This window comes from Arachis hypogaea, chromosome 12 (genome assembly GCF_003086295.3).
Source record: "Arachis hypogaea cultivar Tifrunner chromosome 12, arahy.Tifrunner.gnm2.J5K5, whole genome shotgun sequence".
NCBI classification, from domain to species: Eukaryota; Viridiplantae; Streptophyta; class Magnoliopsida; order Fabales; family Fabaceae; genus Arachis; species Arachis hypogaea.
Genome location: NC_092047.1, coordinates 53205686 through 53228679, shown reverse-complemented (window position 1 = coordinate 53228679; position 22994 = coordinate 53205686).

Here is a 22994-nt window from a genome sequence, read left to right as displayed (position 1 = left end):
GTAAAATATATTTTTTATCTTAGAAATTTGTTAAAAATTTTAAAAATATTCCTAAATTTTGATTTGTTTCAATTTTATCTCTCAAGTTTTTGATTTGCATCAATTTTACCCTTATTACTAATTTTTTGATAATTAATATTTTTCTTTCCAAAGATACCCTTTCCTCATATACCTATCATCATCATCACAATCCTCTCTCTCTCTCTCTCTCTCTCTCTCTCTCTCTCTCTCTCTCTCTCTCTCTCTCTCTCTCTCTCTCTCCGTCCTCAAAATCATCTCCACCACCATTATCATCGAACAACCACTATCAAACCCTTCATCACCATTGTAACAACCTCGTTTTCGAGTACGCGAGATCTTTTCTGAAGACACGGATTTCTCAGAAGATCAGTAAAGGGAGCACCTCTGCTGTATCATCAAGCATCTCAATTCTCATTGTCATTATGTCATCTTTAAGCCAGAACCTCCTTTGAGGCAAGCTCGACAATGCAGTCGCGAAGAACCCAATTTGTGAGTCGTATCGATTAGGAGTTTTTGATTCTGGTTTTCGTAGTTAGACTCAGTTTGACGAACCAATCTCAATTTATGAGAGAAGAAAGATAATAAATATAATATTATCATTATATGAGTCTTAAAGTAGCTTGAATGATATTATAATATTACCTGGTCTGTTTTAGTTAAAAACAGGAGATCGGTTTGACTGCGTTCACAGTTTACTAGTGCAGATTAGCACCAGCACTCTCTGATGACTTTAGCAATGCTAATGCCTTATCAAACATGATCTATTGTTGATGAGTTTGGAAAACTCTAAATTTATTTGATCAAACATTATTAAAATAATTAATCACAAAATTATTAATTTGATTTTAAATCACATTTGTTAATTAATAATTTTGTTGCTTACAGATCTTGACCTTGGGCATAAAGAAAAATGAAAGCCCAAAATGGTTGACAAAAATAATCAGCCTTGTGAAAAAATCCTATCTAATATGTGGCTGAATTATTTTAGGCAAAATAAGTTGGGCCAGAATTTATTGAGCAAGCCCAAAATAATCCTTGTTGAAAGACCAACAATGGTTTGGTCCGAAATTGAAAAGGAAAGAAAGCAAAGGCTGCATGCTTCCCACGGACACCAATTTCCCTCTTTTGAATGGATTTCAAAATTCAATTAACTTGTATTAATAGCATTGGTAATATGAGAGAGAAATTTCAAAATTGATTTGATTGCTATCATTACTCTCACACATTACTAGGCATGGGGTTTTGGAAACTTAATTCATTTTAATTCTCTTTCTTAATTCCATTGAAAGCTTTTTTGCATTCTCTCTCTTCTCTCTCTTTTCTTTGCTTTAGTTTTCGGTCATGTCACAGAAAAGAAGAGAAAGCAAGTTATCAGAGGTGAAGCACTGTAGCAGTAAAGCTAGAAGCAAGAAAAGGGCTAAGGTGATGATGACCTTAGCTAGAAGAAGATCCAAGGCTTGGTGTGGCTGAGATCTTTGCCACTTATGGTAAGAAGTGGTGAGGAAGTCTCAAGCTCTCCATACCCGAAAATGGAAGAGATCCAATTCAGTTAGAGAAGAAGATCCCAGAGGCATGACTTGTCTCTACTTTTGATCAACCATCACAGAAGGTAGCTACTGTAGCTACATGAAGGAAGAGGCAGAAGATAGAGTAGATGGAGCTGTTAAGCATCAAGGACTCATCAAGGGCCAAGAATCCTTCTTGGGGAGCAAGTCAAGATGGAAGGCCCGGATTGATGAAGCTTGGTGAGAAGGGATGAGGAAGAGGTAATTGCATGTTGGATTTTACATTCGGTTCTCTTTCTTCTCTCTCTGGCCGAACTGGTTTTGTGTTGAAGAAGAAGAAGTTTAGCTCGGTTCAACCATTTCAACCTTGGAGACTTTCCCTTCTATAATAAGGGTGAACAGCCAAGGCTTGAAGCAAGGAGAAAAGAGGGAAAGCACAGAGTTCTCATAGCTACCCAAGCTAATAGAAGTTCTTCTCCTTCAATGTGTTTCATATTGTATTTTTTTTGTTTAGTTTTGTCTGTCTTGAGTCTCATGGAAAAAGGCAAACAATGAGGTTTGTATAAAAAGCCATAGAGCAGAAAAAGGCAGAGTATACAAAATTGAAAGAAAAAGACATAGGTGTCTTAGAGGTCCTTTGTACATCTGTGTTGTGTATCATGATTCTGTGGGAATCTCCTTACAAGTTGGGTTAGCACTTAGCAGTTGAAAGCTTGGTAGGTGACCAAGTCAAGTTCAGGATTAGGGATAGATTCTGGACTTGTCCCGGATAGGAAGGGTAGTTCCTAGGGAGAATTGGTGTATGTAATCTGTTTGATTATAGTGAAATTCCATCATTGTTGTGATGGAGACTGGATGTAGGCTGCAATGCACTTAGCAGCTGAATCAGGATACTTCTGGGTGTGATTCTCTCTATCTCTTCTACTCAATTTCTGATTCTGTTCGTAGGAGAAAAAATTGAAAAATATCTCCTCATTGGTTACGAGACAAAAAGAATATGTCTCTTGACTAGTGACGAGACAAAAAGCAGAAATATCTCCTAAAGCATTTTAAAAGGCAACAAGTGTTATTCAGCAAAAAAAAGGGCTAAGATTTAACCCCCTTCTCTTAGCCACTGATAAATCATCAATTGGTATCAGAGTTTGGTCTTAAAGAGATCAAGCTTTGCAGCTTGGAGAAAAGATCCTGATGGCAGAAAATAGTGGCTCAAACCTGGTAGCCTACACTCTGACAGAGGGGTAGTCAAGCAACAGACCTCCTATCTTTAATGGAAAGAACTACACTTATTAGAAGGAAAGAATGAAGATTTTTGTCCAATCAGTAGATTACAGACTCTGGAAAATAATCTTGGAAGGTCCTCAATTCCCAACCACCACAGGAGCCGATGGTGTGGTCTCTATCAAGGGTGAGGCTAGTTGGACCGAAGAAGACAGAAAAAAGGTGGAGCTCAACGCCAAAGCTGTCAACTTGCTTAACTGTGCAATCAGCTTCGAGGAATACCGACGCGTATCAAGATGCACAACAGCAAAGGAAATATGGGACAAATTACAAGTCACTCATGAAGGCACAACCCTAGTGAAGAAGACCAGAATAGACATGCTAAACAGAGAGTATGAAATATTCTCAATGAAGGAAGGTGAATCTATAGATGAGTTGTTCGAAAGATTCAATGTCATCATCACTGGCTTGGATGCTATGGGAATCACATATTCTAAATCTGTGCTTGTGAGGAGAATTTTGAGAAGTCTCACTAAAGAGTGGGAAACTAAGGCTATAGTGATATCTGAGAGTAGTGGTCTTTATTCCATCACATATGATGATTTGAGAGGAAATTTACTTGCATTTGAAAATAAATATTTGAAAAAAGATACCAAATGAAAAAGAATAGCTCTCACATTTGTTGCTAATCCCCTAGATGATGAATGCAGTGATTATTCTTATGAAAATGAATTTGTTTTGTTTGCAAAAAAATTCAGAAAAATGGTGAAACTCAAAGAAAGGAACAAAGGAAGCGGTTCAAGAAAACCAAGGAAAGATTCCAGTAAAGTGATATACTACAACTGCAAGGAGACTGGGCACTTCAAATCTGATTGCCCTAAGCAAAAGAAAGAAGATAAGCCGAAAAAGGGAAAGAGGAAGGGACTCATGGCTTCTTGGGAAGACTTGGAGAACGATTCTGATGAAGATGAAGAATCAGAAACCAAGTCTCAAACCTGCCTTATGACTGATCATGTTGAGCAGGTAGTATTTCATAACCCTAACACTGAAGATCTTCATCTCATGATCGATCACCTGTCTGAAAAAATTAGATGCTTCTTACTTAAAAACCAAAATCTTGAGTCTCAAATTGAAATACTTAATGCTGAAAATGGTTTTCTAAAAGAAAAGTTGAGAGATGCTAAAACTGCTGTTGAACTTGTTGAAGAAAACAAGCAGTTGAAAGCTCAACTTAAAAGCTGTGAATACCACCATTCCGTAACTGCTAATCTGAATTATTTTGAAGAAAATGAGTGGCTGGATAAAGAGATAAAAAGGCTTAAAGAAGACTTAGCCAACTTTGCACAAAGTTCAGAAAATTTAAATCAACTATTGGCTAGTCAAAAACCTCTTTATGACAAAGCTGGGTTGGGATTCCATAAAGCATCAAAATCGGTTGAAACACCTTGTTTTGCAAACATAGCATCATCTTCAAATGATGTGAGGTTTCAAAACCCAACAAGCTTTGTGAAAACAGCTTCTCATAGATTTTGTAGATTATGCAACCGGAATGGCCACTTTCCTATTCAATGTTTCTTTGGTGAAAGAATGATTGGTAACAAAGTTTGTAAAATTGTTTTTGATTACAATGGATTGGGACAAAGAAGATGGTTTAACATGAAAGGATCCAAAAAGACTTGGATACCTAACGTCACTTGAGCTCATTTTGTAGGTTTTCCTAGCATCCAAGCAAAAGGACAATATGTGGTATATAGATAGTGGATGTTCTAGGCACATAACCGGAAAGGAAACCTTCTTCATTAAGCTTGATGAATATGATGGTGGGTTTGTCACTTTCGGTGATAATGGAAAGGAAAGATAGTGGTCATTGAAAAAGTTGGTAAAAGTTTTTCTTCTTTTATAAATGATGTTCTTCTTGTTGATGGTTTGAAATATAATTTACTAAGTGTTAGCCAATTATGTGATCTTGGGTATGAAGTCATTTTTAGAAAATTGGTTTGCTTAGTTATTTGTGAAAAATCGGGTGAAATTTTGTTTGAAGCTAAAAGATGTAACAATGTGTATGGATTGACTCTTGAGGATTTAAAAGATCAAAAAGTAACATGCTTTACTTCACTTGAATCTGAAAAATGGCTTTGGCATAAGAAATTAGGTCATGCAAGCATGTACCAAATTTCTAAGCTTGTGAAAAGGAACTTGGTAAAAGGAATTCCCAACATTAAATTTGATAAGGATATAACTTGTGATGCTTGTCAACTTGGCAAACAAGAAAAATCCTCTTTTAAACCTAAAGATGGGATTTCCACCAAGAGGCCATTAGAGATGTTGCATATGGATCTTTTTGGTCCAATAAGAATACAAAGTTTAGGAGGTAAACATTATGGATTGGTGGTGGTGGATGACTACTCTAGATTCGGTTGGGTACTTTTTCTTGCTTATAAAAATGATGCTTTCCATGCTTTCTCAACCCTTTGCAAAAGAATTCAAAATGAAAAAGATTTGAAAATTGCCCACTTAAGAAGCGATCACAGAAAGGAATTTGAAAATCAAGATTTTGAAAAATTCTGTGATGATTTTGGAATTGCTCATAATTTTTCATGCTCTAGAACACCTCAACAAAATGGGGTAGTTGAAAGAAGGAATAAAAGCCTTCAAGAAATGACTAGGGCTATGTTATGTGAAAATGAGGTTCCAAAATTTCTATGGGCTGAAGCTATAAATATAGCTTGTTATATTTTGAATAGGACTATTGATGAGCGGATAATTTATACGCTTTTTGGCATTATTTTTAGTATGTTTTTAGTATATTTTAATTAGTTTTTATTATATTTTTATTAGTTTTTATTTAAAATTCACTTTTCTTGACTTTACTATGAGTTTTTGTGTTTTTCTGTGATTTCAGGTATTTTCTGGCTGAAAATGAGGGACCTGAGAAAAAATCTGATTCAGAGGCTGAAAAAGGACTGTAGATGCTGTTGGATTCTGACCTCCATGCAATCAAAGTGGATTTTCTGGAGCTATAGAAGCCAAATTGGCGCGCTCTCAATTGCATTGGAAAGTAGACATCCTGGGCTTTCCAGCAATATATAATAGTTCATACTTTGCTCGAGATTTGATGGCCCAAACAGGCGTTCCAATTCAGCTCAAGAGTTTTGGCATTTAACGTCGGAACTGGCATAAAAACTGGAGTTAAACGCCCAAACTGGCACAAAAGCTGGCGTTTAACTCTTAGAAAAGTCTCTACACATGAAAGCTTCAATGCTCAGCCGAAGCACACATCAAGTGGGCCCCGGAAGTGAATTTTTACACTAAACACCCTAGCTTACTCATTTTCTGTAACCCTAGGTCACCAGTTTACTATAAAAACTACTTTTAGTGATTCATGTTGAATCTCATGACATTCTACACGTTTCATATTGTATCTTCTACGGCATGAGTCTCTAAACCCCATTGTTGGAGGTGAGGAGTTCTGCTGTTCTTCATGAATTAATGCAATTACTACTGTTTTCCATTCTATCACGCTTGCTTCTATTCTAAGATATTCATTCGCACTTCAACCTGATGAATGTGATGATCCGTGACACTCATCATCATTCTTACCTATGAACGCGTGCCTGACAACCACCTCCGTTCTACCTTAGATTGAATGCATATCTCTTAGCCTCATGATTCAGATCAGAGTCTTCGTGTTATAAGCTAGAATTATTGGCGGCCATTCCTGAGATCCGGAACGTCTAAACCTTGTCTGTGGTATTCTGAGTAGGATCTGGGAAGGGATGACTGTGACGAGCTTCAAACTCGCGAGTGTTGGGCGTAGTGACAGATGCAAAAGGATCAATGGATCTTATTCTAACATGATCGAGAACCGACAGATGATTAGCCGTGCGGTGACAGCGCATTTGGAACATTTTCACTGAGAGGACGGGAAGTAGCCATTGACAACGGTGATGCCCAACATAAAGCTTGCCATGGAAGGAGCCTTGCGTGCATGAAGAAGAAGATAGTAGGAAAGCAGAGATTCAGAAGACAAAGCATCTCCAAAGCCTCAACCTGTTCTTCATTACTGCATAACAAGTATTTATTTCATGTTCTTTTACTTTTTACAATTAAATCTGAGAATTATTGATATCCTGACTAAGAGTTACAAGATAACCATAGCTTGCTTCAAGCCGACAATCTCCGTGGGATCGACCCTTACTCACGTAAGGTATTACTTGGATGACCCAGTGCACTTGCTGGTTAGTTGTGCGGAGTTGCAAAAGTGTGATTGTAATTTTGTGCACCAAGTTTTTGGCGCCGTTGCCGGGGATTGTTCGAGTTTGGACAACTGACGGTTATTCTTGTTGCTTAGATTAGGAATATTTTATTTTTGTTGGTTTAGAGTCTTTTATTTGAGTTTAGTTTCATATTTTAAGTTTGGTGTCAATTGCATGCTTTTATTTTCTTTTAATTTTTCGAAATTGCATGTCCTTAGTTCTTTCTCGATTTTTAAAAATTCTAAGTTTGGTGTTTTCTTTGTGTTTTTCCTTTAATTTTCGAAAATTTGGGTTTGATTTTCTAAAAATTTTAAGTTTGGTGTCCCTTGTGCTTTTATTTACCTAAATTTTTTTTTCAAAAATTTGTTCTTGGTGTTCATCTTGATCTTCAAAGTGTCCTTGGTGTTCATCTTGACATTCAAAGTTTTCTTGTTTGTCCTCTCTATTTTGATCTAAAATTTCTAAGTTTAGTGTCATTTTGTTATTTTTCTCTCTCCTCATTGAAATTCAAAAATAAAAAAATATCTTTTCTTTATCTTACTCATAATTTTCGAAATTTGGCATTAAAGTAGTCAAAGATTTTCAAAATCATATCTTTTCTTTTTAGTCAAGTCGAAATTCTAATTTCAAAAATTGATCTTTTCAAATCTTTTAAAAATCAAATCTTTTTAATTTCTTCAATCATATCTTTTCAATCATATCTTTTTTATTAAATTGCAATCATATCTTCTCAATCAAATATTTTTCAAAATAATTTTCAATCATATCTTCTCAATCATATCTTTTTCAAAATAATTTTTAATCATATCTTTTTTTATTAAATTGCAATCATATCTTCTCAATCAAATCTTTTTCAAAATAATTTTCAATCATATCTTTTTGATTGCTAATTTCAAAATCCTTTTAATTAATTAATTAATTTAGTCTTCAATTTGCTTTTATTTTCTTTTTTTCGAAATTTTATTTTATTTTATTTTCCATTTATTTTATTTTATTCTATTTTAATTTCGGTCACTTTTAATTAAATAAAAAAATATAATTTAATTGTAATCCACATCATCTTCCTTTCTCCATCATGGACCTAAGTGGAAGTGAACAGTCTAGAAGGACTTTGGGGTCATATGCTAACCCCATTACAGCTGCATATGGGAGTAGCATCTGTATACCTCCCATCAAAGCAAGCAGCGTTGAGCTAAATCCTCTGCTCATTATCATGGTGCAGCAATATTGCCAGTATTCCGGTCTTCCACAGGAAGAACCCACTGAGTTTCTGGCACAATTCTTACAAATTGCTGACACAGTACGTGATAAAGAAGTGGATCAGGATGTCTACAGATTATTATTGTTTCCATTTTCTGTAAAAGATCAAGCTAAGAAGTGGTTAAATAACCAACCCACATCAAGCATAAAAACATGGAGACAATTAACAGAAAAATTCCTGAATCAATTTTACCCTCCAAGAAGGATGACACAGCTAAGGCTGGACATCCAAGGCTTTAAACAAGAGGATCATGAATCCCTTTATAATGCCTGGGAGAGGTACAGAGGGATGCTGAGAAAATGCCCCTTTGAAATGTTTTCAGAGTGGGTACAGTTAGACATCTTCTACTATGGACTTACAGAAAAAGCTCAGATGTCCCTAGACCACTCAGCTGGTGGATCTATACACATGAGAAAAACAATTGAAGAAGCTCAAGAGCTCATAGATACAGTTGCTAGAAATCAATATCTGTACTCAAACAGTGAGTCCTCCATACAAGAAGAGGCTATGGCAGTAACTACCGATCCTAATCCTCAAGAACAGATTGTTGAACTTAATCAGCAATTACTCCTTATGACAAAACAATTACCAGAATTCAAAGAGATGCTCCAAGACACTAAAAATGCTAACAAGAATATAGAAGCACAATTGAATCAGACAAGACAGCAGCTATCTAAACAGATAACAGAAGAATGCCAAGCTATCCAACTAAGGAGCGGGAAGATATTGAAAAACTCAGCTCAAAATAGCAAAATGTCAAGAAAAGAACAAATGACAGAGGATGACCAAACCACTGCCCAAAATCCCTCTGAGGACATCAAGAGCCCAGAGAGGAATAACTCTGGCGTTCAAACGCCAGAAAAGGGGGAAAAGTTGGCGTTAAACGCCCATTCCTTGCCCAGTTCCGGCGTTCAAACGCCAGAAAAGGGTGGGAAGCTGGCGTTAAACGCCCATCCAGCACCCAATCCTGGCGTTCAAACGCCAATGAGGGATCAGACACCTGCAAGTGCTGATAGTAACCCCTCTAAGAAGGCTTCTCCAACCACTTATGTAGGGAATAAACCTGCAGCAACTACGGTTGAAGAATATAAAGCCAAGATGCCTTATCCTCAGAAGCTCTGCCAAGCGGAACAGGATAAATAATTTGCCCGCTTTGCAGACTATCTCAGGACTCTTGAAATAAAGATCCCGTTTGCAGAGGCACTTGAGCAAATACCCTCTTATGCTAAGTTCATGAAAGAGATCTTAAGTCATAAGAAGGATTGGAGAGAAACTGAAAGAGTGTTTCTCACTGAAGAATGCAGTGCAGTCATTCTAAAAAGCTTACTAGAAAAGCTTCAAGATCCAGGAAGCTTTATGATACCATGCACATTAGAGGGTGCTTGCATCCACTATCAGCAAGCTTTATGAAGAAGTCAAACTGATGACAAGTCATCTTCGCCTAGTTTCACTAGTCTTTTTCCTTTGTTTTCATTTAGTTTTATGCACTTTCTTAAGCCATAAGTAAGCCAATTGGGTTGAATTTCATGTTTCCTTTGATTCAATCAACCATGGATAAATTGATGCATTTTCATGAGTTTTTGTGCCATAATTGCTCATGTGACAAGAAGAAGAACAACTCTCATGATTATGGCATAGCTTTGATACAATTGTTGATTGATGATAGTGCAATAAAGCTTGGAAGAAGGTTGCAAGAATGGGCTTGAAAAGAGGGATTCACGTTTGAGCTAACGTTTGCCTCAAACGTTAACTCAAACGTGAGAAGCAGATGAAGAACACCCTGGAGAAGAGCCAACGTTTGCGCCAACGTTTGCCTCAAACGTTGAGGCAAACGTTGGCTGAAGAAGAAGCAAGGGAAGGCAACGTTTGCGCCAACGTTTGCCTCAAACGTGAGGTCAAACGTTGGCGCCAAAAAGAATGAAAAAGAGCACTCCTGGGCACGGCAACGTTTGAGCCAACGTTTGCCTCAAACGTGAGGTCAAACGTTGGCTACATTTTGGCAAGGAAGAGCATGGCATATACACCCAGGGAAAGCCAACGTTTGCGCCAATGTTTGCCTCAAACGTGAGGTCAAACGTTGGCCACATATTAGCAAGGAGAAGCACCCCTGATTGATGCCTTGGATGACCAACGTTTGCGCCAACGTTTGCCTCAAACGTTGGGCCAAACGTTGGCCAAGAGAGATGCAATGGAGGAGCCACGTTTGAGCTCACGTTTGACCTCAAACGTTGAGCCAAACGTGGATGACAGCAAGTGGCCGAGCTGCATAATTGGTTTCACGAAGACGTTTGAGTCAACGTTTGCCTCAAACGTTGACTCAAACGTGAATGGTTTATGGCCCGGTTCACAAATGGATTTCTTCCCAACACCAAGAGCAATCAACGGAGGCTACTATCAACCCAATTCCATCAAGACTAAAGGCCCAATTCAAGGCTAAATGATCATTTGAAGAAAGTGTATAAATAGCTTAGGATTTGAAGTTTTAGGGAAGCTTTTCCTTTTTAGTTTTGCTGAGTAGTTTTTGGAGAGCTTTTGGGTTTTGAGCTAATTGGAGATTTTGAGTCTTGGGTGTTGAAGAATTGAGGAAATTCTGTCTCAATCTCACCTTGAGATCTCTCTGTTTTCTTGACTACACTTTTTGAGAAATCAATATTTGAATTCCTTTCTTCTACTGCTTGATCTTTACTTTTCTTGCAATTGAATTCTAAATTTGGATCTAGGAAGGCATTGAGATCTAGACTTGGTTATCTAGTTTCTTGGGTCCTGAGATCTACATCTTTCAATTTCAATTTCCTTGTTTCGTTTCTACACCAAGCTTATTGCTATTGTCATTTGAGATCCGGTTTAATTGAATCCATCTTTTATATTTCTATTTGTTGAATTTTACTTTTCCTTGTTTAATTTCTGCCATCCCAATTCCCAACTCCTTTTATAATTCCAGCAATTTACATTTCTTGCACTTTAAGATTCTGCAATTTACATTTCTTGTGTTCTAAGTTTCTGCCATTTAATTTCTTGTTCTCTAAGATTCAGCTCTTTTTCTTTTTTGTTCCCTTTAATTTCCTGCAAATCACCCACTCCCCTTTACATTCTATGCAATTTAATTCCTGTCAACACAATTTCACACAATCAACACTTGTTTGCTTGACTAATTCAACCACTAAACTAAAGTTGCTCAATCCTTCAATCCTTGTGGGATCGACCTCACTCCCGTGAGTTTTATTACTTGATGCGACCCGGTACACTTGCCGGTGAGTTTTATGTCGGATCGTTTTCCGCACATCAAGTTTTTGGCACTGTTGCCGGGGATTGAATAGATTGACAATGATTAAGTGAGGTGGTAGTTTAGATCAAGCACTTTTTCTTTAATTTTGACTAACCTACTAACTGTTTGAATTTTTGCTTAAGCTAACTAAAACTTCATTCTAGCAATAGATTGAAGTATCACTGGTTGTGTGTTTCTTGTTTTGTTTGTATGTCAGGTACAGGGAGAGCTACTCCTATCTTATTCAAAGCTGACCAGAGAACTCTCAGGAGATTAAAAAGAGCTGAGAGAGGGAAAGGTATTGTTGGAGAGGAAGAATCTGAGGAAGAATATCACGAGATGGAAGGAGATCCATCTAATCCCAATCCACCACAGAGGAGAGTGTTGGCCTCCTAAACTTTTACAAATCCCAGACACTGTGGAAGCAGCATCTTAACTCCCAATGTCAATGCAAACAACTTCGAGCTAAAACCACAACTCATTACACTTGTCCAGAACAATTGTTCCTATGGAGGCAGCCCATTGGAAGATCCCAACCAGCATCTATCTACCTTCTTAAGGATTTGTGACACTGTCAAATCCAATGGTGTGAATCCTGAAACTTACAAGCTTCTGCTGTTTTCGTTCTCATTAAGGGACAAGGCCGCACAATGGCTTGAAACTTTTCCCCAAGGAAGTATCACTAGTTGGGATGATTTGGTGACTAAATTTCTAGCCAAATTCTATCCACCCCAAAGGATCATCAGGCTGAAAACCGAGGTGCAGACATTCACACAATTAGATGCCGAATCCTTGTATGAAGCATGGGAGAGCTACAAAGCCTTAATCAGAAAGTGTCCTCCAGAGATGTTCAATGAATGGGACGTGCTGCAGAATTTCTATGAAGGCTTGACATTGAAATCTCAAGAGGCATTAGATCATTCTGCTGGAGGTTCATTACAACTAATGAAAACTGTTGAGGAAGCCCAGAATCTTGTAGACATGGTGGCCAACAATCAATATTTCTTTGCTCATCAAAGAAACCGCCAACCATCACAGAGAAAGGAGGTACTAGAACTGGAAGGAGTAGACTCCATTTTGGCTCAAAACAAGATGATGCAACAACAAATTCAACAACAGTTTGAACAAATGGCAAAAAGGATTGACAGCCTTCAAGTAGCAGCTGTGAACACAAGCCACCCATCAACTGTATGGGTGCAGAATGAAGAAAGCCAAGAAGAGCAACAACAGGAGCAAGTGCAGTACATGCATAACCAAAACTCTGGACAGAATAAAGTTTATGGTGATACCTACAATCCATCCTGGAAGAACCACCCAAACCTCAGATGGGGAGACAATCACAACTAGAACCAACAACCATGGCAGAGGAACTCAAACCAAAACACTTCAAGGAACAACCAAAACCACAACCAGCAGCAAACTAACCAAAACCCTTACAGAAAACTTCAAAATAACTACCCCAACCCCAACCATTATCAATCCAATAACCAACCCACCAACCAAAATGCCTACCATCCACCATCCACATCTCACAACCCACCACAAGCATCACCAGAATCTCAAAGAAATGACAACCAAGAACCATGAAGCCTCCATGAAGAGCCTAGAGAGGTAGATTGGGCAAATCTCCAAGCAGATTTCTGTTGAGAGACCTTCAAGCTCACTACCAAGTGACACCATTCCTAATCCAAAAGAAGAGTGCAAAGCTGTACAACTACGGAGTGGAAAGACATTGGTAGACAACAACAAGGAGGTAACCAAGAAGCCTTTGGATAGCAACAAAGAATCATCAGAGAAAGGGGAAGCTAGCAACGAAGACATGACAACAAGAAGAAATGACCCAAAGAAGCTCAAAGAGAAAGACAACCAGCCACATAGTTCAAAGGAAGCAATTCCGGGACAGCAGCAAGTGGAGAAGAGCATTACACCTCCACCACCATACCCTCAGAGGTTCAACAACAAAACCAAGGATCAACACTTCCGCAAATTCCTGGAAACTTTCAAGAAGCTGAAAATCAACATTCCCCTGGCTGAAGCATTGGAACAGATGCCCTTATATGCCAAGTTCTTGAAGGAACTCATTAACAAGAAAAGAAGCTGGTTGGAGAAGGAAACTATACTTCTCACTAAAGAATGTAGTGCGCTCATCAGAAAAGGACTTCCCCCCAAAGTGGAAGACCCCAGAGGTTTCTTCCTACCTTGCACACTCGGAAATCTACTCATCAACAAGGGGATGTGTGACTTAGGAGCAAGCATAAATTTAATTCCATCATCCTTAGTGAAAAAGCTTGGCATAGGAGAGGTGAAACCAATACAGATGTCTTTAGAATTGGTGGACCAGTCAGTAGTATACCCCGAAGGAGTGATTGAAAACCTTTTAGTTAAGGTTGACAAGTTCATTTTTCCTGCGGACTTTGTAATACTGAACACTGAAGAAGAAGAAAACAATTCAATCATCTTGGGAAGGCCATTTTTAGCCACTGTAAGAGCCATCATAGATGTAGAGCAAGGAGAATTAACCCTCAGGATGCATGATGAGAGTATCACTCTGAGTGTACTGCCAGAAGCACAGTTCAATCATAAAAAGAAGGATGATACAGAAAATAAAGAAAATCTACAATGGAAGGAGGGAATCAACAAGACAGACAACAACTGCCCTCCCAAGCAAGAGATAAATGATTCAACAAATCAAAGAAGGAAAGAATCTATGCAAAATAATGAAGAAGTTCAAGAGGACATTGTAGTGTTAGCCACTAAGAAGAGAAATCTCCAAGGTAAACCTACGGCCAAAGAAGAAAGGTCAACAAAAGGAAGGAAGAAACATAAGAACAAAACAAAAAGGGGTTGGAAGAACAGAAAGATTCCAACAGAAGGGCTTTCCAAAGGTGATAAAGTGCAATTGATCTATCAACAACTGGGAGCAAGCCAACAGACTGATGATTACTACACTGTCAGCAATATACTTTCATTAGAGCATGCTGAAATTGAACATCAAGGAACAAAGAGGAGGATCACAGTCAGGGGGGACAAGTTGAGGCACTACAATCATCAACCACCATAAAAAAAAGCTCCAGTGTCAAGCTAGTGACAATAAAAGAGCGCTCCATGGGAGGCAACCCCTGATTTAAGATTTCTGTCGTTTTTAATTCAATAAGCTATGATCACCCTAGCATGATTTCCTTTTTCATGAACGTACTTAATGAATGCATGCACTGTTTTGAAACATAGGCCAAGACTTCTAAGTTTGGTGTACCTTCAAGTACACCAAACCAGTTTTTCAAACACTCTTAGACCATATACTTAGTCATCCTGATGAAGTATATAACCAAACATTAAGTTTGGTGTCTGCATATGTAAATGTTTTCGGAAGATCATTTCTTATTCATGAAATTAAAATCATGCACCGATGATCATACGTTGTTACCTTCTAGGACCTTATAATTAAAAAGGAATTATATTCTGTAATGAAGGCATCAATTGTGATCAACCGCTGGCATTATGCATTTACTCCTTAATAAGAGACAAGTTTGGTGTTCATCAAACCTTGATACACCAATTAAGGGACACAATTGATTCCTCATGAAAAAAAAAATAAAAAAAAAGCATCTCTTATAAATATTTAACCAAGAGTGACATTGAGATTTCAAGAACACTAGTTGGAGGAAGAAACACTTTAGACAATATGACCAAACATTAAGTTTGGTGTCCTCCAAGAAAAAAAAAAAAGAAAAGTCATGGTTAAAATAGATATAAGAAATTAGAGTTCACATAGTTGTTTAATAAGCCTTCTTGCCACGGTTGGATAATATTTATCTTTGTTATCTTGTTGTGATGGTTAGGTGGTCAAAGAATACTCAATGAAAGAGACAAGACAAGGGGGAGCTTAGCATGAGGACAAAATCCCATCACATGTGAATCTGCACACTCTTTGGAATAAGCACGTTGAAGACCATTGAAGAAGCAAGTTTTATCCTCATCCAACCTTACATGCACACCTTTGATTTGCAAAGTATCCAATTGCATCCCAACCCTCCATTATTCAATTAAATGATTATAAAACACCACCTTCAAGCCATGCACATAAACGAAAAAGTTGCACACTCCCTGCACTCTAACCATTCAAACTCCAATTCCTCCATCATTCTTCATCATATAAGCTCAGCCTCAAATATTTTCTCTGCCAAAAAAACATCAAAATCTCCAACTTTCTTCACACTCCCTCTAACCTCAAAAAGATCAGCCAATCAAGCAATCATGGCATCCTCCTCAAGAATCAAACGAAGAAAAGGAAAAGAGCCCGAGGTGGAAGAGAGTACACCAGAATATGACCGATGGAGATTTAGATCTTGGTACCATCAACTACAACTTGAATGGATGAGTCAGAAGAAGATATATCCAGAGGTTCCACTTCTATTGCCGGACGATGAGTGCCAAGGAATGAAAGCCAAGATCAGGAAGAGGAGGTGGGAAGAGCTCATTTCACCAATTACCAGGATCAATGCGAACATTATATGGGAATTCTATGCTAATACCCCAAGGACCGAAATGAATCAAGCTCCAACTTACAAGAGTTATGTGCGGGGAACTGAAGTAGATTTTAGCCCAAATACTATCATGAAAGTATTGAAACTGAGGGCAGCCCATTTTGATAAGCCAGGATACCATCAAAGGCTAAATGAAGAGCAAGACTATGATGAGATTGCCAGTGAAATTAGTGTAGTCAACACGGAGTGGGTAAGAACTATTAAAAACAAGTACAAGTACTTGAGAAGAAGAGATCTCACCCCTGAAGCAAAATGTTAGTATGAGCTAATGAAGAGATCAATTTTAGGCACAGTAAACAACTCGGAGGTCAATAAGAAGAGAGCTATCATGTTATATTGCATAATAATGGGAGGAGAAGTGAAGGTCCATGAGATCATTGCAAATGACATTCAAAGGATAGCAGAGAAAAATTCGGCCGAAGGGTGGCTACACTACCCGAGCACCATTATGCGTTTATGCATGAAAGCCAAGGTGCCAATGGAGGAGGCAAATCCAATATGGTTGAACCCGGGCATGCCTATAACCATTGAAAGAATGATGATTGTTACTGAAGCACAGCAGAGTCGAAGACTACCAAGAAGAAGGCAAAGAAATGAACCAATGGAGGAAGAAGAGGCACAAGAGAAAGAGGAACAGCAACACATTCCACCACACAACAATCTAGATATGACTCAGATGCAGGAAGAAATTGGAAGATTATCACAACAGTACATGAGAATTCAAGAAAGGCAAGAGGAATACCACTCGCAATACATGAAACACCAAAAAGAGCAAGAAGAATGGCAGCTGAAAATGATGAACCAACAAAGTGGGTTTGAGTCAAAATTCTTCGTGATGCAAGAGGAGCATGCTTTTCAATCTCACGAATCATTTGGAAAGTTGGCACAAATGCAAGCTGAAAATATGAGGGCTCTCAAGGAGTTCACGGCCCTTCAAGATGCAAGATATGAAGTCCAAGCTGATTACAACATAAACAGTCAAATCAAATTGAACTATATTGGAGAGCATCTGCATAACATGGATCCAGCGTTTCCAACTTTCGATGAGTTCTTCAAAGGGAAAAGTGAGATAGAAGTGAGCAAGGCCATGAGACTTGAAGATAGAGTAGAGGAGACGATGAATAAAGCTGGGTTCTGGCAGGGTCAACAGACAACAGACATGGACACAGGGAACACCAACACCCAAGCAAATGAAAGAAGCAAGAAAAAGCATGATACATGAAAGGTGGACCTGCTCCTTGTTCATTACTACAAAGAAAAAGCATGCATCCTTTCTGTTTAAAGTAGTCTTTGCATCTTTAGTAGTCATTTTAGTTAATAGTCTTTGCATTATGTTTGTTTTCTTAAAAATAAGTATGCTAGTCTAAGTGTGCTTGTGTGTTTACTTTCACTTAACTAATGCATGCTTTGTCCCCTGCATCTTTTCAATTCAATAAAAGAAATGTCTGAAACATGAAGTAAGATGGTTCATTGCTAGCTAGAAGTCAAATAATAGTAAGTGGAGGTATGAATGTGTGATTGTGTGGCAACTCACTATTAGTGAATAAAAGGAATAAACTGTTTTCTTTTTAAGAAGAAAGTAGTTCACTGTCTATGGATCTCAACAAAATAAAAGTCCTTGGATGAAAAGAAAAACAAAAAGAAAAAAAGAAAAAGCCAAAAGTGGCAACAGAACAAAAGAAAAAAAAAGAAACAAAGCTAGACACCAATAGCTTGAACCTTAGAATATATGCCTGTGGTGTCTTTGTACTAGGATCTGCTTAGATTATTAAGTTCTTTGGAGTGCATCAACACTTGGTAACTTGGGTTAACTAACCCGGGATTATCAACTGAAAGTCCACTATCAAGAGCAACCTGGCTACAAGACATTTAGTAACCCAAAGAGGTGCTGGGCATCAATATTCTAAGAAGGCATGTGAGCCAAGTGTCTAAAGTGAATAATGTGTCAAGCATAAATAAAGAAAAGAGCTTGTTACACATGACACTGAACTAAAGTTTATAAAGAAAAGAATTCAGTAAACAAAGACAAAGGAATAATGAGAGGTTATAGTAGTGTGTTGCTTGATGCTTAGAGAGAACTTTCTAGGCGTACTTGTCAATAAGAAGTGAGTAGTTACATATCTGCATAAAACCCCATGAGCTACCAATAATACTCTGCTAACATGAGCATTCTCTTTTTTTTTCATTCTTTCTTCTTAATAATTCTGTTCTTGCTTGGGGACAAGCAAGTTTTAAGTTTGGTGTTGTGATGACAAGTCATCTTAGCCTAGTTTCACTAGTCTTTTTCCTTTGTTTTCATTTAGTTTTCTGCACTTTCTTAAGCCATAAGTAAGCCAATTGGGTTGAATTTCATGTTTCCTTTGATTCAATCAACCATGGATAAATTGATGCATTTTCATGAGTTTTTGTGCCATAATTGCTCATGTGACAAGAAGAAGAACAACTCTCATGATTATGGCATAGCTTTGATACAATTGTTGATTGATGATAGGTGCAATAAAGCTTGGAAGAAGGTTGCAAGAATAGGCTTGAAAAGAGGGATTCACGTTTGAGCTAACGTTTGCCTCAAACGTTAACTCAAACGTGAGAAGCAGATGAAGAACACCCTGGAGAAGAGCCAACATTTGCGCCAACATTTGCCTCAAACGTTGAGGCAAACGTTGGCTGAAGAAGAAGCAAGGGAAGGCAACGTTTGCGCCAACGTTTGCCTCAAACGTGAGGTCAAACATTGGCGCCAAAAAGAATGAAAAAGAGCACTCCTGGGCACGGCAACGTTTGAGCCAACGTTTGCCTCAAACGTGAGGTCAAACGTTGGCTACATTTTAGCAAGGAAGAGCATGGCATATACACCCAGGGGAAGCCAACGTTTGCGCCAACGTTTGCCTCAAACGTGAGGTCAAACGTTGGCCACATATTAGCAAGGAGAAGCACCCCTGATTGATGCCTTGGATGACCAACGTTTGCACCAACGTTTGCCTCAAACGTTGGGCCAAACGTTGGCCAAGAGAGATGCAATGGAGGAGCCACGTTTGAGCTCACGTTTGACCTCAAACGTTGAGCCAAACATGGATGACAGCAAGTGGCCGAGCTGCATAATTGGTTTCACGAAGACGTTTGAGTCAACGTTTGCCTCAAACATTGACTCAAACGTGAATGGTTCATGGCCCGGTTCACAAATGGATTTCTTCCCAACACCAAGAGCAATCAACGGAGGCTACTATCAACCCAATTCCATCAAGACTAAAGGCCCAATTCAAGGCTTAATGATCATTTGAAGAAAGTGTATAAATAGCTTAGGATTTGAAGTTTTAGGGAAGCTTTTCCTTTTTAGTTTTGCTGAGTAGTTTTTGGAGAGCTTTTGGGTTTTGAGCTAATTGGAGATTTTGAGTCTTGGGTGTTGAAGAATTGAGGAAATTCTGTCTCAATCTCACTTTGAGATCTCTCTGTTTTCTTGACTACACTTTTTGAGAAATCAATATTTGAATTCCTTTCTTCTACTGCTTGATCTTTACTTTTCTTGCAATTGAATTCTAAATTTGGATCTAGGAAGGCATTGAGATCTAGACTTGGTTATCTAGTCTCTTGGGTCCTGAGATCTACATCTTTCAATTTCAATTTCCTTGTTTCGTTGCTACACCAAGCTTATTGCTATTGTCATTTGAGATCCGGTTTAATTGAATCCATCTTTTATATTTCTGTTTGTTGAATTTTACTTTTCCTTGTTTAATTTCTGCAATCCCAATTCCCAACTCCTTTTATAATTCCAGCAATTTACATTTCTTGCACTTTAAGATTCTGCAATTTACATTTCTTGTGTTCTAAGTTTCTGCCATTTAATTTCTTGTTCTCTAAGATTCAGCTCTTTTTCTTTTTTGTTCCCTTTAATTTCCTGCAAATCACCCACTCCCCTTTACATTCTATGCAATTTAATTCATGTCAACACAATTTCACACAATCAACACTTGTTTGCTTGACTAATTCAACCACTAAACTAAAGTTGCTCAATCCTTCAATCCTTGTGGGATCAACCTCACTCCCGTGAGTTTTATTACTTGATGCGACCTGGTACACTTGCCGGTGAGTTTTGTGTCGGATCGTTTTCTGCACATCACAAACCAACCCGGATATGTCTTCAACCTGCTGATGGCTCCATTAAATATCCATCAGGCATCATTGAGGACATGATTGTCAAGGTTGCGCCATTCACCTTTCCCACTGACTTTGTAGTGCTGGAAATGGAAGAGCACAAGAGTGCAACTCTCATTCTAGGAAGACATTTCCTAGCAACTGGACGAACTCTTATTGATGTACAAAAAGGGGAAGTGACCCTGAGAGTCAATGAGGATGAGTTCAAGTTAAATGCTGTCAAAGCTATGCAGCATCCAAACACATCAAATGACTGCATGAGCACTGATATTATTGACTCTTTGGTGGAAGAAATCAATATGACTGAAAGTCTTGAATCAGAGCTAGAGGACATCTTTAAAGATGTTCAGCCTGATCTGGAGGAATCAGAGGAAATAAAAGAAACTCTAAAAATCCTTCAGGAAGAGGAAAAATCTTCTAAATCCGAACTCAAACCACTACCACCATCCCTGAAATATGCATTTCTAGGAGAGGGTGACACTTTTCCAGTGATCATAAGCTCTGCTTTAAATCAACAGGAAGAGAAAGCACTAATTCAAGTGCTAAGGACACACAAGACAGCTCTTGGGTGGTCCATAAGTGACCATAAGGGCATTATCCCAGCAAGATGCATGCACAAGATCCTATTAGAGGATGATGCTAAGCCAGTGGTTCAACCACAGAGGCGGCTAAATCCAGCCATGAAGGAAGTGGTGTAGAAAGAGGCCACTAAGTTACTAGAGGCTGGGATTATTTATCCTATTTCTGATAGCCCCTGGGTAAGTCCTGTCCAAGTTGTCCCCAAGAAGGGAGGCATGACAGTGGTTCATAATGAAAAGAATGAACTGGTTCCCACAAGAACAGTTACAGGGTGGCGTATGTGTATTGACTACAGAAGGCTCAATACAGCCACTAGAAAGGATCATTTTTCTTTACCATTCATAGACCAGATGCTAGAGAGACTAGCAGGCCATGAATACTACTGCTTTTTGGATGGCTATTCAGGCTACAACCAAATTGCAGTGGATCCTCAAGACCAAGAGAAAACAGCATTCACATATCCATCTGGAGTATTTGCTTACAGAAGAATGCCTTTTGGTCTGTGCAATGCACCTGCAACCTTTCAGAGATTCATGCTCTTTATCTTCTCTGATATGGTAGAGAAGTTCCTGGAAGTCTTCATGGATGACTTCTCAGTATTTGGAGACTCATTCAGCTCCTGTCTTGATCATCTAGCACTTGTCCTGAAAAGGTGCCAAGAGACTAACCTGGTCTTAAACTAGGAAAAATATCACTTTATGGTGACTGAAGGAATTGTCCTTGGACACAAAATTTCAAGAAAGGGGATAGAGGTGGATCAAGCCAAGGTAGAGGTAATTGAGAAATTACCACCACCTGCCAATGTTAAGGTAATCAGAAGCTTTCTGTGGCATGCAGGATTCTATAGGAGGTTCATAAAGGATTTTTCAAAAATTGCAAAACCTCTAAGCAACCTGCTAGCTGCTGACACGCCATTTGTGTTTGACACGGAGTGTCTGCAGGTGTTTGAGACCCTGAAAGCTAAGCTGGTCACAGCACCAGTCATCTCTGCACCTGACTGGACATTACCATTTGAATTAATGTGTGATGCTAGTGACCATGCAATTGGTGCAGTGTTGGGACAAAGGCATAACAAGCTTCTGCACGTCATTTACTATGCCAGTCGTGTTCTAAATGACGCACAGAAGAACTACACAACCACAGAAAAGGAGTTACTTGCAGTAGTTTATGCCATTGACAAATTTAGATCCTATTTAGTAGGTTTAAAAGTGATTGTGTATACTGACCATGCTGCTCTTAAATATCTACTCACAAAGCAGGATTCAAAACCCAGGCTCATAAGATGGGTGTTGCTTCTGCAAGAGTTTGATATAGAAATAAGAGACAGAAAAGGGACAGAAAATCAGGTAGCTGATCACCTGTCCCGGATAGAACCAGTAGCAGGGGTGATGACAAGTCATCCTAGCCTATTTTAACTAGTCTTTTTCTTTTGTTTTCATTAGAATTATGCACTTTCTTGAGCTACAAGCAAGCTAATTGAGTAGATTTTCATGTTTCCCTTGATTGAACCAACCATATATGAATTCATGCCATTTCATGAGGTTTTATGCTATATTTGCATATTATAAAAGAATGAATATCTCATGATTTTGAGCATAGCTTTGATGAGTTTGGTTGATTAATGATAGGTGAAGAAAGCTTGGAGAAAGGTTGAAGCAAGAAGGAATGGCTAGGAGTGAAGAGAGGACAATGGAATAAGTGAAATTGAACCAGGAAGCAAGAAGCTGGACCTAAAGTTAGCATCAAACTTTTGCACAAACTTTTGGTTGAAAAGTTAGCCCCAACGTTAGCCCCCTAACTTGGAGGCTAACGTTGGAACTTGAAAATTCTCCCCTGGGCTCCAAAAGTTTGCGCCAACGTTAGCCCCCTAACTTTGAGGCTAACGTTGGCACATGAATTTCTCCCTTGGGCACCAAAAGTTTGCGCTAACGTTAGCCCCCTAACTTTGAGGCTAACGTTGGCACATGAATTCCTCCCTGGCCATCCAACGTTTGCGCCAATGTTAGCCCCCTAACATGGAGGCTAACGTTGGCACATGAAAATTCAATGGGGAAGGAGCAAAAGTTTGCGCCAACGTTAGCCCCCTAACTTGGTGGCTAACGTTGGCGCCACAAGCACACTAGGCAAGGCCAACGTTAGGGTCAAAGTTAGACCCCTAACGTTGGCACCAACGTTGATATCAGCAAATTGTGCTAGCTG